This window comes from Chenopodium quinoa, unplaced genomic scaffold (genome assembly GCF_001683475.1).
Source record: "Chenopodium quinoa cultivar QQ74 unplaced genomic scaffold, ASM168347v1, whole genome shotgun sequence".
Classification (NCBI taxonomy): domain Eukaryota; kingdom Viridiplantae; phylum Streptophyta; class Magnoliopsida; order Caryophyllales; family Amaranthaceae; genus Chenopodium; species Chenopodium quinoa.
Genome location: NW_018745448.1, coordinates 3,767,339 through 3,779,471, shown reverse-complemented (window position 1 = coordinate 3,779,471; position 12,133 = coordinate 3,767,339). Strand labels below are relative to the sequence as shown.

General features: G+C 34.0%; 1 long non-coding RNA gene across 6 annotated transcripts; it reads left to right on the top strand.

Annotated features, from left to right (window-relative positions):
- The first annotated feature begins 866 nt into the window (after nucleotides 1-866).
- On the top strand, nucleotides 867-3,979 carry LOC110713636. Of its 6 annotated transcripts, none has more exons than XR_002510017.1 (4): nucleotides 867-1,724; nucleotides 2,057-2,098; nucleotides 2,841-3,562; nucleotides 3,776-3,978. It is a non-coding gene; the product is annotated as an uncharacterized LOC110713636 (long non-coding RNA). The 6 variants fall into 6 exon arrangements; XR_002510020.1 differs by lacking the exon at nucleotides 867-1,724 and adding an exon at nucleotides 1,732-1,977 and having other exon boundaries at nucleotides 3,776-3,979; XR_002510021.1 differs by lacking the exon at nucleotides 867-1,724 and having other exon boundaries at nucleotides 1,732-2,098; nucleotides 2,841-3,161; nucleotides 3,381-3,562; nucleotides 3,776-3,977.
- Nucleotides 3,980-12,133: the final 8,154 nt, after the last annotated feature.

Sequence of the window (12,133 nt, the reverse complement as noted above, 5' to 3'; positions counted from 1 at the left end):
ATTCATGAATAATACATTAATACAAAATAATTCCAGAACTTAACTTATTTTCATGGTTTGTTGAATATGGGTAGTTGTATTTCTTCGAGAGAGACTTTTATTGGGTTTATATGGAAGAATATATGACCTCTTTTGACAATCTATAAATATAGAAACCTGATAAGGGTTTAACATCAACAACAAGAGTAGTGAAAACATCTTTGAGAGAGAAAGATGTTGTAATATAAGAAGTATTTTCAAGGCTATATTCTAAAATAAGAAGATCGAAAAGATGATCTTGAGGCAATGAAAGAGTATGGTGTGTCTTGATGCAAATCACTGACTTAAAAACGAAATTCGGGCGCAACCGGGGTGCACTATTGTATTCGCCGGCACGTTCCCTAAGGTTAACACACCACTTCCACACAAAAGCACTTTTGGGTGGAAAGTTGGAGCCAAGTAACTTATGCCCAATATAGAGTATGTGGTTAAGCAAACTTGTGTTTGATATGTATTTCTTGTGTATCTCAAAATCAGAAAACATCCTCCAATTTATAGAAATGAATGATGGAAGAAGATGAAAGATCATGGAGGAATTTTCTATGAACAAAGAAAAGAAATCAGAAATATTATGGTTATTGAAAACACCATAATCAACCTCCACTAGTGGAAAAATTGCTATTAGCAGCACCCTATTAGCAACTGACGTTGTATGTGTTAGTTACTAAAAGACTAATTGCAACTAGCCAAAATAATGTCAGTTACAAATACTATATCATTAGCAACTGGCATAGTAATGAGTGCTGCTAATACTTGGATTGAAAAAGTAAAAATATATATTAGCAACTGGCCTATTTGAAGTTAGTTGCAAATACTATAGCATTTGTAGTTGGCGTAATAATGCCCACTGCTAATAATAATTATTTAAAAAAATAAAATATTTATTTGTAATCGAGCTGCTAAGATAATAGGGAATGAAGTTCTAAATTTGACCCACCCGTTTCTCTCTCCTCATAACCGCGCTTCTCTATCATCTAAAAAATTAGAAACCCTACAATCTCTCTCATCAGCCCTTACATCCAATGTCCCTGAACGTCACTCACCTCACCTCCATTATACCGTCCTCTCCTCCATTGCTAGAAGATTTTAGTTAAAAGCTACTCCTTTTTCAACTTTGCCTCCACTAGAGTAAACCCTAACCCCTGAAAAACCAAGATAAACTCCTAAATTTGAGTACAAACCCTAACTTTCAAATAGTCGAAACAGTTACTACTAATTTGAACGAAAATCCAACATCCTTTCTTAGTTCTTTTGAATTTTCAGTTGTTATTTCCTTAAATTTAGGGTATTTTTGCCCAATTTTCTGCGGTTTTTGTAGTTCGAATTTTATTGGGGTTTTTGGTCAATTTTTTGCTCGAAAATAAGGGGCTTTGGCTCGAATTTGCTCGAATATAGGGGGGTTTTGCCGCACATTTCCTGGGTTTTTCGATTAGTGGTCGAACTTGTAGGCTTTGGGGTCGAATTTCTCAAGGTATTGCTGTTGAAATCGCTGGTGTTTTGGGGTCGAACGGCAGCAGGGTAGCGCTGGGGATTTTTGGGGCTTTGCTGGTTGAATTTTTGAGGTATTGCGATTGAATTTGCCATCCCTTTCTAGAAGCTCGCTATAGATGTCCTCCATGTGACAAAGTCCAGGTTATGTCGTGGTATATCGATTCGATAATGTTGCTTGGGAGCTCGGTATTTAGGTATTTCTTGCTTTCTCTTTCAAATCTATCGTTTTTCTTTCAATTCTGCAATTTCATGTTGTTTTTATGAGAAATTTGGTGTCAAACCTTAAAATTTTCGATTATTTTGATTATAATTGTTGATTTTTTATGTTGATTTTATGGAGGAGCTTTTACGACACTCGCAGAGAGGGGGTGTCGTTTGACACTTGCAGAAATGACCACTGCTTCTCTTGTTTAAAGTGAAAAATATGCTCATTCTTTTCTAACTGAGGTTCTTTATTTCACTTATAAGATTACTGTTTTGGCAATAAGATGAATTCTAGGGTTTGATTTTGAATTCTGTTTTTTAGGTGTGTGATAATCGTTCAACTCACAATTGCTGGACTTATAAGGTAGTTAATCAAATAGAACTTTTGGTAATGTTGTTGTCTCCTTACTTTAATGATTGTCTAACTATTAAATGCCTACTCTTTATTTGTAGAAGGGGTAGCAGTGAATACTTTTTCATAAGCACTTTATTCTTATGGCTTTAGCTTGGTGATGATTACTTACATAAGTTGAGATGATTATTTGTATGTTTATTAAACTATATATACCTTTCAATTACATTAACTTAGATGTGTTTCCTATTTACACTAGTGTATTTCATTTATGAGTACTAATTTAGTTGTGACTTGTGAGGCACTGTGACACATTCATATTACTAACTATATGTGGAAAACTCCAGATTTTCTCTTAAAAAAAATTCTTCAGACCTTTATTATGTTTTCTTTATTTATTAATTCGGTGGTGACCGAGGAATGAATATGGTAATGTATAAGACTTAAGATTTGATGTGCATCTAGATTTGAGTAGACTAATGTATACTTGATACATGGACAGCTACTAGTTGCCACTGTTGAACTATCACCTTTGATTTTCTTAAGGTTCTATAATCTGACCATTGTATATTCAATATGATTTGTCTATCTTCAGCTGATTATAACTTATGGTTAGTATATGTATTTGTAAACAATATGATATTATATGTTTTATGCATACTCCTGATGCAAAAAGAATTTTAAGTTATAAAGCAGACAAATTGACCATTGTATTGATGTAGAATGTGATCTGTCTATTTCCTAATGACGACAGTAAAATGCGTTTAGAGTTGAGCCAAAGCCAAGGAGTGGGCCCTTTTGATTGGATCACCAAATTGTAGAGTTGGAGCATGTGCAAATGTGGAACCCAAGCTCCATCATCTCAGCCTCACTCCACCTTCAACGTTAAAAAAGAAGGGAGCTTGTTGAGGTCTCAACCATCTAGTATTGACTCAGTGTGGTTGGCACTTTGATAGGTCATTACTGCCATCATGTGTTGGCGGGTATTTGCTGGTATTTGTACTATAAAAGCTTGGTGGTATTTGTATAGTATAATCTTGATGAAATTGAGAAACTTGCATTGATAGTTTCAGAGGTTAGTTTTTACTTATTAGAATGTGGGCATAATATGTGATCTGTATTGTTTGGTACAACAGATTTGGATCAATGTGGACTGTTTTCTAGAAATTCTTTTTATGGTCTAATATGATGTGTCCAATTGTCATATTTCTATATTTACCTTATTAATTAACTTTTTGTTCATGGAATGAGGGATTGCTGATAAACTGTCGCTGGATCTTGTACCTGTTTGCAGGTTTGGCATATTAGAACCACTCAGAATTTGTGACGCCTTGAACGTGTTCATTCTATGAGAGTTAAAAGTCTTTGTTTTTCTCGAGATGGAAGTCAGATATTAAGTACATCTATTGACAGCACTGCCAGGTTTGGATCTCATGCTTGACTTACGGCATTTGATTCAATTGGCTAATATCATAGGTAGTTCTGACTAGTTTTCTGCTGTTAGCTAATGTTTTGTGTTGTATTTTTTGTTCTTTATGGTTTCTCCTATATTTGACCCTAGATGATGGTTCAATCAGTTATTTGTTTCTAATTTTTTTTATGTTGCTATTGTCTAGCTTGATGGGCTCTCCACACTGGTCTTCTAAAATTTAAATATAGTCACTAATTTGTGTTATTGATTGAACTCAGGATTCATGGTTTGAAGTCTGGGAAATTGTTGAAGGAATTTCGTTGGCATACTTCTAATGTGAATCATGCCATATTTACAAATGACTGTAGCCGTGTGATCAGAGCATCTCTAGATCTTTCAACCAGTCAATTTTTTTTTAATTTTTTTTTTTTGTATATTTTTTAATTTGTAATGAATTGTATACTTCATTCTTTTTTTTTTTAGGAATGAATGTATACTTCATAATTAACATAAATTTTCGTATATAATATAATTTGTATGTCAATTTGGCAAAATTATAATTTTTTTTTTAATTTAAAGAAATGACTATTCGCAACTGGCGTAGTACTTGGCCAGCTGCTAATAGTCTTTTTTTTTAATATAAAAATAAACTATTAGCAACTGGCCTAGTTTTACGCTAGCTACAAATAAACACTATTAGCAGCTGGCCTAGTTCTACGCCAGTTGTAAATAAGTACTATTAGCAGCTGGCCTAGCTCTACGCCAGTTGCGAATAAGTATCATTAGCAACTGTCAAGTGTTCGTTGCTAGTAATATAAGCATTAGTAGCCCCCGCAATGGCAGCCCTACATGCCAGTTGCTAAAAGTCACTTTTTGCCAATTGCTAATAGCGTTTTTATCACTAGTGCTCTAAAATGGGGGGTTATAAGAAATCAAACAAGAAGAGGAATCCAAGGGAACCGTTGGAGTCTAACCCGATCGGGCGGACACTCCTTTTTTCCAGACGTCTTCTCGCGCCCGGTCGGGCGGGGCTCGCCCGATCGGGCGCCAGGTCGAGCACCCGATCGGGCGGCGGAACTCCAGAATTTTACGACTCTTCTCGAGCCCGATCAGGCGGGTCTCGCTCGGTCAGGCGCCTGATCGGGCGCCCATATCTGACCCTTTGAATTTCCTTTCTTTATTTCCAACAATCCCCCACTAAAGGAAGGGAAGAAAAGCCAACAAAAGATGAGGATAAGCAACATATTGGGCATAAGAGGAGATCAATACATAACACTTAGATATTACATAAGTAATTTGAAATCTAGTGCTTAGTGAAATGAGATAATGAATTACAAGTATAAGGGTGGACAAATCTTGAAACCCTTAGACTCTTGATCAAGGAGTGGACTAGCCTTGAAACTCCAAGATTTAATTCAAGACCCCCATATCACATACCTTTCTCCGAAAATTTACTTGAACTCCGCGAAGAGATATGCTCTTTTATAGCCAAGCATATTCACCTTAGGTCTAGTGGAAGCTCTAGGAAATCCGCTTAAATTTTCCATAGAAGATGGCTAGTCTTCACAACCACACAAGTGAATAACAAGCACTTCTCAAAAGTACTTAGTCAACGGGGTTAAAAATGTTTATAAGAACTCAACAAATGCTGCATTGTAGCTATTTAGCCCCACATGACAATGGATTCATTAAGAGCTTAACGCTCAACCTCACAATAATCATAAACAACGGTGATCTAAAGTTTTAGTGCGTCCACCCAAACAATTGGATTCATTAAGAGTCAAAGGACTCAACCTCAAACGGTGGATCAATCAAGTGCGTCTCAAATAGCACCAACCAAAAATAGTTTATTGATCCATTAAGAACTCAAAAGAGTCTAGCCTCAAACAAGCATTACAACATATGCCATAGGGATAGGAAAGTAATGCTTTTCCACATGGGCTTAAGGCCTATCCCCCTCGACATTTCCACAAATTATCAAGGATTGTGTTACATGCCCCAAATTTCCTTACCATAGTGCAAAATTATTTTGCTAGAATATTTTTTCCAATAAGGAAAACTAGCATGTTTTCAACATCAACTTAAATTGCACAAATGGTTAGAAAAATATATCCCTTAGTTTTTCACCATTAGATGAATAAGTAATAAGACAACGAACCCAAGACTTGAAATTTCAAAACCTTAATCAAGTCCAATCCTTGAAAATAACATAGCCGCATTAGTGAACTTTCTTCATCAACCATAAATCACCAACACTTGCCTTCCGAAAAATTTGAACAACTTTTCCCAAAAGCTATTGTATTTCACACCCTTCGTACCTAAAAAGATACTTAGTAAAAGATGAAGTAAATTTAAACAACGTTAGTCATTCACTAAGCTATTAGATTTGTAAAATATTGCACTTCAACTATTTCACAAATATACACTATGTTAATATAAAATGCAATGCATGTCACTATCACATTGCTAAATGTATTAGCATACTCCACTCAAGACATACTTTAAGACCTCTTTAAAGTACATACACATAATTCATGATAAAACATACTCCACTCAAATGATAACATGAACAACGAATATCATATCATCGCATAAATCTTTCCAATCACGAAACATGTATGACACTTTGGAAAAAACCAAAACTCATAATGATCATTATTATTCTAAAAATAATAAAACATATTGTCATAATCCAAATCGTGAAAATTGCTCAACAAAATTGAAAAGATAAGAAGTTCAAGAAAGTTGTTAACTACAAATCACATGTGATTCTCGACACCACCATATTTCTCACATTGTAGAAATAGCACAAAAATATATATAACCCTGAAGCAAGTAGTGAGAAACAAACTTAATCACAAGTATTAGATTCTCATAAGGTACTAACCACACTCTTGTACCACTCCCTAAGTAATAATCTCAAGTCAGCTCATACTTGAACTTATAACTCACACTTGAACTTCAATTCACATTCTTATGTTCAACCTAGAACTCACCAACTAACCCACTTAAGTCATCACTTAGAAGGCTTAACAAACCACTAGAGGGGAACTTATCATCAAAGACTAAAGATCCGAAATAATTAAGTCATCCAAGTAAGACCTACATCGCTCCATTAAGACAAGAAAGACAAAGTCACCTTTACTCACAAAAATAGCCTTGATCATTCCCAACAACACTTAGTGAATTGACATTGAAAAGACTATAGAAGAAATATTAGGAAACACACTCTATATAAAAAGATAGGAGAACTCTAGGCAAGTTAAAATTATCTAACTCATCCTCAATAACTTCTTCTAAAATAACCAATCACTCACGTCATCAATTCATTGAGTTAAGGAAACACTCTTCACACATTGCATAGAGAAACCAAATCAAGACAAATAAATAACAGTCTTTAGCATAACTAGTCACTTTCATGCTTTGCATCAAATAGAAGAGAAACTAAAAATGATGCCTCTTATTCCTCTTATAGTTAACTTGTTTACTCAATAAACAAAATAAATGCATATATGGGAATATAGCAATCAAGAGACATGAGAATTTCACATGCATAGCCAATCACTCAAACATGACATAATGCATAGAATTGCTAAAAACAAATTATTAAAGTAAAGGAAATAATTTAATTGTGATGAATGGAGATTGCCAAATATTATAGTACATGGAGATAATCCAACAATGACATACAATAATCCAACATTGTGGTATATGGAGACAATCCAACATTCACAAACAAAGTCATGGAGCATAGTATCATTTGCTTAAAAAGCAAATCCAAAATATCAAGTAAACCAAGACTTTAAGTCTAACATTTATTCTCATATACTTTTCCCCCACATTGAACGATATAAGTCTTCAACTTAAGTATTGAAATTAGACATGGTAAACTCTATTCCTTTCACATGGGGCATATAAGGACTAAATTCCTACTACAAAATTCTACACTCATAGAATCATAACCCCCACATGCCAAAGTTAAGTCTAAAATCAAAACATAGTTGATATGGAGAAAAGGAATATGTGGACATACCTCCATAGTGCCTCTAATAATTTACCTTAACGATCAATGACGAACAACCCAATGACCACCACTTGTAGTGATTGTGCACCCACTAAGTATTTTGAGCTTCTTCGAGCACATTTGAATTCATGTTCTTTGCTTGAAAAATATTGACATTATGTGGAGATTTACTAGACATAGCACCAAAAGAAATAAAATTCTTAAGAATCACTTCCCACACATAAGAAATCGATAAATATTCCTTAAAGAAATGTCAATACCAAACCAAATTGAACCAAATAAGAACAAATATGAACAAAACACGTATTAAGAATTAATAACTCTTGAAAACTCTCTCTTAAGGTGGATAAACAAAGAAGTAAAATAACCTAACCATTGAATTAAATAATAATTCAAACATTATTTTACTTCCAAAAATTCATCATAAGGTTGACACACTACACATCAAAAATAGTCACCAAAAGTATTTCAAGAATATTAAAAATTAATTAAAGTAGTCATCCATTCTCAACAAGAACTATGACACCACTAAGAGTCACAAATACAACAACCACTAAGCATGTTCTCCATGAAAATGATACACATATGGCTCTTAGCTTCACAAAATAATTACATAATTCTCATTCAAAAACTTCTCATACTTAATAAATTGAAAGAATTAACACAAGTTTTTGAGAAGAAGTATGCAAAAAGAGCGTTATCATGAGCATGAACAAAGTCTCCACAAGCAACATAAATATATATATGTATATCAACACATATGTACCAAAAGTAATAGACTTTGACATTGCATCACACTTCGCATAATCACAAAATTCATGGTAATACTTACAATTTAACAAGTCTTAAACAACCATGAACTATTTATTAAAATAGGCATGTAAATATTAGGAGCACAACATATTGCTAAAAGAAAAATAACCTAATATTTACTTTCTCAATGAACAAAACAACACATATGTTCAAAAATCAACAAATTGGTAAATAAAACCAACTAACGTATTTCTAAGTGCCAAGTTCAAACCACAAGCGTAGAACAAAGACATAGAAATAATCATGCCATTTAACATCACACATATATAACATGGATTATACTTTAGCCTATAAACTAATAATCATGTAACAAATACTACATTACGGACAAAATAATCATCTAATATTATAATGCCAAAAATCACAACTCATATATTTTCCAAGAAGATTATTAGAATTAAAATCACGTGCTAAGCATAATCAAAATAAAATTAGTTTAGAGAGGACCTCCCTTGCATTAATTCAATTGCCAAAGATGAGCATTCTCCGTAGTACGCCTAAATTTCCTCTCCAAAAATGCAGCTTAACATTGAAGCCATAACTCCCAAATGTGAGCAGCTATCAACGATCCAACCGTTGAAAATGAAGCTTCATATGTCCCGAGCAAGATCCCAAAATTTCAGCCCTAACCGACAACGATTGACCTTCGATCGGGGTCCATTTCCGGGACTGCACCTAGAAAAACGTGAGCAACATTTTTTCCCAAAAAAGAAGTATTTTCAAGGCTATATTCTAAAATAAGAAGATCGAAAAGATGATCTTGAGGCAATGAAAGAGTATGTTGTGTCGTGATGCAAATCACTGACTTGAAAACGAAATTCGGGCGCAACCGGGGTGCACTATTGTATTCGCTGGCACGTTCCCTAAGGTTAACACACCACTTACACACAAAGGCACTTTTGGGTGGAAGGTTGGAGCCAAGTAACTTATGCCCAATGTAGAGAATGTGTTTAAGCAAGCTTGTGTTTGATATGTATTTCTCGTGTATCTAAAAATCAGAAAACATCCTCCAATTTATAGAAATGAATGATGGAAGAAGATGAAAGATCATGGAGGAATCTTCTATGAACAAAGAAAAGAAATCAGAAATATTATGGTTATTGAAACATCATAATCAACCTCTTAAATGGGAGGTTATAAGAAATCAAACAAGAAGAGGAATCCAAGGGAACCGTTGGAGTCTAACGGACAAACACATACCCGATCGCGCGGACACTCCATTTTTCCGGACGTCTTCTCGCGCCTGGTCGGGCGGGGCTTGCCCGATCGGGCGGCGGAACTCCAGAATTTTACGACTCTTCTCGCGCCCGATCGGGCGGGTCTCGCTCGGTCGGGCACCTGATCGGGCGCCCATATCTGACCCTTTGAATTTCCTTTCTTTATTTCCAACAAAAGACAACAACTATCAAAAGTGAGGGATTCATAAAAACACTAATTAATTTAACTTAACAAAATTCTCTTGTAATCCTATTATCATCTTATATACTTCCTCTGTTTCATATTATTTGCAGTGATTAGACACTTTTTCTCTCTTTTTTATGTCAAATCGTTGCAAATTATATGAAACGGAGGTAGTACTCCGTAATAGAAAAATTAGACTATAAGTTTATCACTTCATAAATTGTTAGTTTTTCACTCATTTTGGAATTTTCGTGAAACCAAATTGATTCTTGTTTTTTTTTAGTTACTTCATGATTTTTGTTTAAAACTTCTATTAGATTTGTGTTAGCTAGGAAAAGAGCAAGTTCATCAATCAAGTGTACATTAGTTTTCCTTGTTAATTTGTTCGTGTTTGCATGTTACTGTGTCATAATTTAATATTAAATATCTCCATACCATGCATATTTCTAGGGCAATAGACATACGCCATTGTCAGGTGGACAAAAATAAAGATTGAATTATATATATTTCATATACTCAAAAACTATATGTTATATTTTTCCAAAATCTGCATAACCATGTGCATGCTTTCGCACTTCTATAGAGTGCATCATAAACTTCATGTGCCCCAAGTAATTAGGAATACTATTTTATTGTTACTGTTGAGATTTTCTCAAAATTTCAGGAAAACCCAAATATTCAATTTGGGTAATGAACTCACGCAGCAGACATTTCTATTGTTGGAAAGATAAACTATTTTTGAAAGGGTTCCTTTTTTTTGAACTTTGAGTCAATATCATTTGTTGATGATTGACACCTGGCTAAGTTAGTCATCTGCTCAGTTGGAATCCTTAATCCTTTTAATTTGTGTACTTAATTAAATAATTAGTCAGATTCTATAAGATTACACAAATCGACGAATCTCATTGGTCTAGGAACTAACATTCACGTGGGCGTTAGCCAATTAGAACCAAGGTTAAAGGACATCGATCGTAGTCTTTATGATTAGTGTCTAAAACAACCTTCCAACAATAAGTATGCATTAGCATTAATAAAGTGCTAGAGTGGTATGATTAAGATTATAAATTTGGTTAAAAGAGTGTTTAGGTGCAAAAAAAGAGGGAACTTTCTCAGGTTGAGTTTTCTCCTTTTGGGTTTTCACCTAGGTACAAATTGTGAAGTCACCATTTCCTCATGTGGTTGTGGCTAAAATGTCTTCTATGCTATTGTAAATTTAACTCTTATAAACAACTATTAAGGGTTGTATATGCCTTAAAAGTTTTAGTGATTGTTGCTTGATGGATTTTGGATTTTTACGCACTCGCTTACACATGCACATGTACATGTATGCCAGTTGCTCAAAGTTGTGCATTGCTATAATGACTATATAAGATGGAATTTGGAGGGAGAGAAAAGCTCAATTGGATACAAAGAACTCTTACCGTCCTAATTTAGTTGTCTTACAAATCTCGCATGGAATTTTATGCGATAAGTTGTTGTTGGCTTACTAAATGTATCTTGATATACTAAATAGATTAAAGAAATTGAGATGATGGACATAAAAGAAAAGCATGACATGATTGGGATCGAGGGAGGAGTGGAGATGGTGCAGTGGTAGTTACAAAGGGACCGATAATAGGTATGGTTTAAAAAGGCTGCAAGAGATGGCTAGGGCGACGAGGGCAATAACTTACAAATAGGATGGATAACTATATAATAATTCCCTTATAGTACCTATAGTAACAAAATAGGGATAGTATAGACATAATTTGATTGTAAGTTTCTTAAGGTAGAACTGGCAAAAATATATTGTAACCAACTATGTTACTTTGCATTTGAATATCAGAATCTGTACCATGTAACATCAACATAGGAATTAGATCCGGCCACTAAGTATATCATAGTACCACCACTTTGTAATTGTTTATTCATAAAAGACGGAGGCTGTTGTGATAAAATTGCTCATCATGCCTTGTTGAAAGAATCCGATGCAAGAATTAGTGGACGAGAATACGGCTCTTCTTACCCACTAATAGGGAGACAAAATACTAGAATTTCATTGAATTAAAATGGATAATAAAGAGAACGAGAACAAATTAAATTAGAAGAATATCCAACATCATATAAATTTCCTATATGGTAACGTAGTGAAAAAGAAATCATATGATATTGGATTTGACTAGTTTAAGTTACAATAGAGTCTAAATACCTTCCTTTTGCTCTATGTTGGGTTTTAGGGGCAGGGAGTATATGTCAATATAAACCTTCTTTTTTTTTTTAATAATAATAATAATAATAATAATAATAATAATAATAATAATAATAATAATAATAATAATAATAATGTTACTTTTACTTTTGCGCTATTACAATTCTTATTTTGATAAGCACTAAAATCTTAAAACAATACATGTATTTA